The sequence below is a fragment of the Molossus molossus genome, unplaced genomic scaffold, assembly GCF_014108415.1.
Source record: "Molossus molossus isolate mMolMol1 unplaced genomic scaffold, mMolMol1.p scaffold_m16_p_11, whole genome shotgun sequence".
NCBI classification, from domain to species: Eukaryota; Metazoa; Chordata; class Mammalia; order Chiroptera; family Molossidae; genus Molossus; species Molossus molossus.
In genome coordinates, this window is record NW_023425346.1 from 62,724,874 (window position 1) to 62,731,589 (window position 6,716).

Consider the following 6,716-nt stretch of genomic DNA (forward strand, 5'->3'; position numbering starts at 1 on the left):
CAGGTTCGGTTCCCACTAAGAGCACGTATCTCCGTTGCAATTTGTCCCCAGTCCTGGATGGGGCTGTGTGGATGGCAACCAGTCGTGTCTCTCTCACATCGAAGTTTCTCTCTCTCTCCTCTCCCCCTCTCTCCCTCCCGCTCTATATGAAGATAAATGCAAAAATTACCTCAGGTGAGGATAAAAAAATAAAAAATTAAAAGACAGGGGTCTCCATATTCTTATGAGAAGTAATTGTGTTTCTTTTCTTCTTTATAGATGCCACAATATGAAGATGGGAGGTAGAGGTTACTATTGACAAAATCACTAAATGAAGCAAAAATGAAGCATCACTGTTATTAGGACAACAGTATTAGGATTCTGTTTCCCCTTTTCAAGGTATGAAAAATTACAGAGACTGGAGAATTCTGTAGAAATATGTGTGGTGGCTTTAAACAGTTTAGAGTTCTATGAAATAAGACTAAGATCTACCAGTATATTCTGATACCTGGGTGGGTCGAGAATAAATGGCAAGTGCTCTACCACTTTATGCCCTACCATTCTAAACCCAGAGCAGACATAATTAATCCAACCTAGCATGCTTTCCTGTTCAATGCAGAGATTTGTCCTCAAGCTCTGTCCAGTAAAATGCTCTAGGCAGTCACTACAAATCAATCAAAAGCCAGCCCATACAATGAAACCTATTTGTAATCTTTGTCAAATGTTCATTTTCTATACTGTTGGGACAGTAAATCTAAAAGGAAAATGAATTAAAGTAAGGAAATATCCTAGTGTGCTGAGATTAAAGTTTAAAGATAAAACAGTTTGATAATTTGACGGTAAGTCTAAGTCAATTCAACAATTACTAAAATACAAATAGGTCTAAAACTCTGAATCCATAGGGAAGTTAGACACACGTGAACATATAATTTAGAAACAAGATAGGTTGTAGTTTGTTGTGATTAATTAGTCCAGAAAGATGTCATAAAAATTTCCAAGCATGAGTCAAGTCAGGCACTAAGGGAGCATTCAGTCATTATTCATTCAGCAGACGTCTTTGGGTAAAGCCCTGTTTTGTAAATAAAAAGGTGCTTCATTTTTATTTTCATTTATGAAATGCCAAAGAGACATAAACTTTTCTATGAAATAGCACAGTTTACTAAATTGGAGAAGTAAGGTGCTTTATGTGAAAATACCTCCTTTTTAAACAGGGATAGGGAAGGACCAAGTTCTCCAGTTTTATTCTCAATAATTTTACAGCATTGCTTTTCAGAATTTCAATATAAAATATTTCACTTTTATTGACATTCTTACACATACATAGCTAACTACATATTCAGTTAAGTCTCTTTGAGGTTAACGAGTCATTAGCTCCTCTGGAGTTTGCTTCTGCTACATTTGTGGAAAATAGTAAAATATCTAAATGGGAACAATAATCGTAGTCATGTCAGTAAGATGTGGCCCTCAATATAGATGATGGAAGTAGTATGTTACAACTGACATGGTGACAGAAATGCTTAATAAGGTCATGCATTCTATAAAAATGTAAAAGATACTTCAAATGATTCCCTGTTCTCTAAACTTGCTAATACATTGCAACTGTAGATATTATTTTATGTCTAATTCAGCAGTTTTAGAAACACTAAAATACTCAGCATACAGCTGTGTTCCTATTTGCGCAGACTCCACATTTGCCAAAGCAAATACTGGTCTGCTCCCTGTAATTCTACCATGCCACCGGAGTTTCTCCTGTATTTATGGGATGGGTGTGTTGATTGTAAGTTAGAGTTCTGGTGTTTGGTTCTTGACTACATTGTACTTAAGTTCACTCTGTGTTTTTTTGGTTAGAACTTGAAAGCAATGCCACTTTTAGATTTGGGAGGGTGCAAAGAAATAAAACAGGACAATTATATTATGGTCATGATATATCCTCACTACATTTCCTTGACTTGTACGTGTATTTGAAGGACTCATCCTTTTTCTTGTCTCCAAAATATACTTTAAGAGTCTCCATTTCAAATTTATATTTCATCTGTACCAGTGGGATGTTACTGAACTTGATTTCATTTACAGCATTTTAATGCATTTTCATGCTCCTAGAGAAATACAATTAACAGAGAAGGGACTTGGAATGTAATAATATTGTTCTGGAAACATTGAGCTGTTAAGCAAAACTCTTTTGAAGCATAAATCATTTCATTTAAATATTTGTGTATTTAAGTGTAACAAGCAGTGAATTTGAAGATTGAAATTGGTCTGGAGAAAATGAGCTTATTTGATGTCTCTAATCCGTCTTTCCCTTTCCCTCATCTTCATTTCTACTTTCTGGCAACAAAGATAATGATTTTAATGATGATTCTCAGATTCCTCATGCTCACAATGAATGAAAGTATCATCTTCCTCAAAGTGAGCTATGGAATCTCATGCTAACCTGTCTCCCTCAATGTACCTGCCTGCTTATAGTACTGTACTACTCATCATTTCTTTCTTTTGCTCAGTCGCTCTCACTTTTCTACTACGTGAACTATACAACTGAAGAAATGAATTTCTGCTGCGTCTGAGTATAAAACTTCTGCCTATTCTGACCCGTTTACTTATTACCTCTTGAGTAAGTAAAGGTTATTCTATCATCAATACTTTCCCTGTCTTGTTCTCCTCACCTGTCTTTTCCATTCATTCATCCTACTTTTTTCAAGACCCACCCTAACACACACACACACACACACACACACACACACACACACACACACACCATTTTTCTTTGCTTGCATCTCAGATGTTTTTTCTGAGATAACTTTTGTTTTCTTCCTAAAGTATATCCCTAAAGTGACTTACACTCTTTTCTGGTTTCTATTGTTTTTGTTGAGAAATCAGCTCTTAGCTTATTGGTTGTTCCTTTCACAGTATTTTGCCTTTTTTTTTTCTCATGTCTGGTATGCCACAGTTCCAATACAATGTGCTTATTTGTGAGTTTCTTTTTATTTATTGTATTTAGGAAGTTTACATTTGTAACATTGAGGATCAGAGTAATTTTTATTTTTGAAAAATTATTAGCCATTATCTTTTTGAATATTGCTTCTTACCCATTCTCTTGATTTCTCCTTCTGTAATTCAAATTAGATATATAGTAGAACTTATTCTAACCTCTATATGTCTTAATGTTGCTTTCGTATTTCTTACTTTATTGTTTTTCTATGTTGCATTTTGGATATTTTCTCAAGTTCATCTTCCGAGTAACAAATTCAACTATATCTACTATATCTTCAGCTATATCTACTATGTCTGTTTTTGGATTGAGTGTTTTGTATGATTCCATTTAACTCTATTATGGACTTGTGATTAACACTTATTTTAACACTTTGTTAGTGGTTGCTCTAGGGCTTCTAATACACATTATTATTATTTTTAAAATATGTTTTTATTGATTTTAGAGGGAAAGAGAGAGACAAACATTGATGTGAGAGAGAAACATAGGTCAGCTGTTTCCTGTACACCCCCTACTGGGGATGGAGCCTACAACCCAAGCATGTGCCCTGACCAGGAATCAAATTGGTGACCTTTTGGTGCATGGGACAACTTAACCAACTGAGCCACACTGGCCAGGGCTATACACATTTTTAAATCATGGTCAACTTTCATATGTAGCATGTGGGTTTATAACAGTATATTTCCAATTCTTCTTTTCCACTTTTTATGCTATTTTTGTCTTATTTACTTTTCCATGTGTTATAATTGCTACTATTGTTGCTTTAGACATTCAATTATATTTTAGCATAAAAACAATAAAATAGCATATTTTATAGTTACCTTCATTTTAAGGATTTTCAAATATCTTTTTTTTTTTTTTTTTTTTTTGTGGAGACCTAAGTTTCTGTCATATTTTTTTTTGTTTGAAGGATATTTTTAACATTTCTTATAGTACAGGGCTTTTGGTAATGAATTATCTCAGTTATTTGTTTTTAATCTGGTTGTCTTAAGTTTTTTTTTTTTTTTTTAATATATTTGGTGTTCAGAAGTTTAAGTATGAAGTGTCTAGGAATTGTGACTTTCCTCTTTGGCATTTATCCTACTTAGTATTATCTGAGCTTCCTGAATCAGTGCTTTTTGTATATTTTATTAGTTTGGAGAAACAGTCTATCATTCTCTCTCCACATATTTCTTTTGTCTCATTTTCTCACTCTTCTTCAATTTGTTGTGTAATCTATTCTTTTTTTTCATATTGCTGAAATCCAAGTTGCTTGGCTGCCCTGTAACCTGAGCTCTCTATCAGATTAAAGAAAAATGATTATTTTGACGATTTTGTGTTTTACTTATTAGGATGGGAGCAATACACTTGTCAGCTTTCTACTTCCTAGTTGGAAGCTATATGCCTTGTAGTTTGATGCTATTTCAGATAGTATCTAATGATTTTGAGCAATGAAAGATGTGCAAATTAATATATTTTATATTCTTTCCACCTTTCCTCTTCTCCAACTTCTTAATTTGATTTCTTTGTTATTTTTTAACACAGTTTTTTCTTTAGGCCCCTCCTCCTCCCCCAGTTTTTGGTGTGATATTTTCAAACTGTGCCTCCATTTCACCAAACTTAATACCTTACTTGATTGACTGAATTACATAATTGCAGATTTTTGTTTTGAAAAGTATTAATTATTTTGCTGCTTTTCCTTTCCATCAGTATTTTGTAGACATCAGTCCATTTATTTCTGGTGCTGAATATTACTGTGGAAAATTTCTAAACCAACTTAATTTCCCTTTGTACTGTACTTTTTCTGTTAACCGCCTCATTACTCATATACTTTTTTAAATATATATTATGGAAATTCAGTAAGTACACCAAGATGTGACCTGTTGTTGTTTTTCTAGCAGCAACTTCTGTTATACGTGCCCATTCCATGTGTATATTCAAGATGTTATCTTCATTATCTTTATTATATTTATAAGATATTTTTCTCTTATATCCTTGTGTCTATTCGGTTCCATTTGTTCTATTTAAAAATTTAGGAGCACCAATTATGTATATATTAAATCTCTGATTCTTTAGTCTTCAAGTATCTATCAGTCCCTTTATATATTTTAATAATTATATTAAATTCCATTTCATTTGTGTGTGAATATCTTTAGCTTGTTCACTATCTCTCTGTTTTCAATATTTATTCTGTTAGTTTACTTTGAACTGTGGCTTTTTATTTTCTAAATATTTTCATATTTATATTAATTTCCTTTGGAGTACAGATAAATTAATTTTTCATCTCCTTCAATTAACATAAACATTTTTAACTCTAATAGTTTATTATTTGTGTGATTTGTTAATAGAAATATAATGAGCATCTGAAGAACTCTTTGTTTAAACTATGCCTCTGTTTTCTCATGTATTGTCCTGTTCTTCCTCTGCCCTTTGCTTACATTTTTTTTGTCCTTTATTTTTTTGTTTCTCTTTTTAGTTTCCATGCTAAATGGAAGCACTTAATAGGGCTGGAATTTTGCTGATTAATAAAATGGGGAAGGACAAGTCACAAGGAAACAAGCTGGAAGGGTCTGTGACTTTGATCTGGATTTAGTTTCTTGAGCTGTCCTTCAAGGGCCATCTTCACTCAGTGTTTTGCATCTATGACATTGGCATGGTTAACACCGACATTTTAGTGAAGCTCTCCTTGCTGTGTGCCAGTGCCCCACTGACTTCCTAAGCTTGAATATTATAAATAGTGCACATCATTTGGGTAACTGCTATGCCACCTCATCATGTTTATATATATGTATGAATTAAATGATGGTGTAGAACAGTGTTTTTCAATGTTCTGGTTCGGTTTCGGGAGCCCTTTGCACTTCTACAATTATTGAGGACCCCAGATAACATTTGGCCAATTATATCTATTGATATTTATCATTTGAGAAATTAAAACTGAGAGAAAATTTAAATAAGTTATTGTGTTAGAAAAAATAATGCATTTTTATGAAAATAAATATATTTACCAAAACAAAAAGTTAGTAAGGAAAGTAGCATTATTTTCCACTTTTGCATATTTCTTTAATGTCTGGCTGAATAGACTACAGCAGGAATCTTTTATTTGCCTCTGATTTCTAACTGTTGGCATTTGATATTATGATTAAAGTGTATGAAAAGAGCTGGCCTCATATAGATATGTTCTTTGAAAAGGGAGATCTTCACAGACTCATCCTCACCCCAACCCCTTAAAAGAAGATGTTGGAATATGGGGGAGTGCTCAGATCTCCCTTTGAAGTAGAGGAAGAGCTGGAAGTCAGATCTGGGTTTGAGTCCTGAGTGATTTACTTACTGGTTGTGTAATTGTTGCATGTCACTTAACCCTGCTGAACTAAATGTAATTATCTATAAAAAGAAATTTGTATCCTACTGCAAAGTTGAGAAAATTTAGTGGGGTGTTGTGAAAGTCCTTTGCAGTATCAAAATAAGGACTTGGATATAACACGCCATTTTTATATTTTTTCTATTTAATTAAATAAAATCTTTTATAGTAAGCAGTTATGCATGAAGCTCTCATAAGTCATAAATGGTAAAGGAATAATATTGATTCTGTATATTCTGTAGTACTTCTAAGCAAATGGAAAGTCTGTTTTTTTCCAGTGGGAAATAAGATTATTTCCCTTCTTATACTTTTTCACCCTTTCTCTCCTAACTCCTGTTCTCTTAGCTCATCCTTTTAGATCAATGCTCTAGTTGGAAGTTCTTTCTGAATTTAGGCAGTCTGAAGGGAACCCTG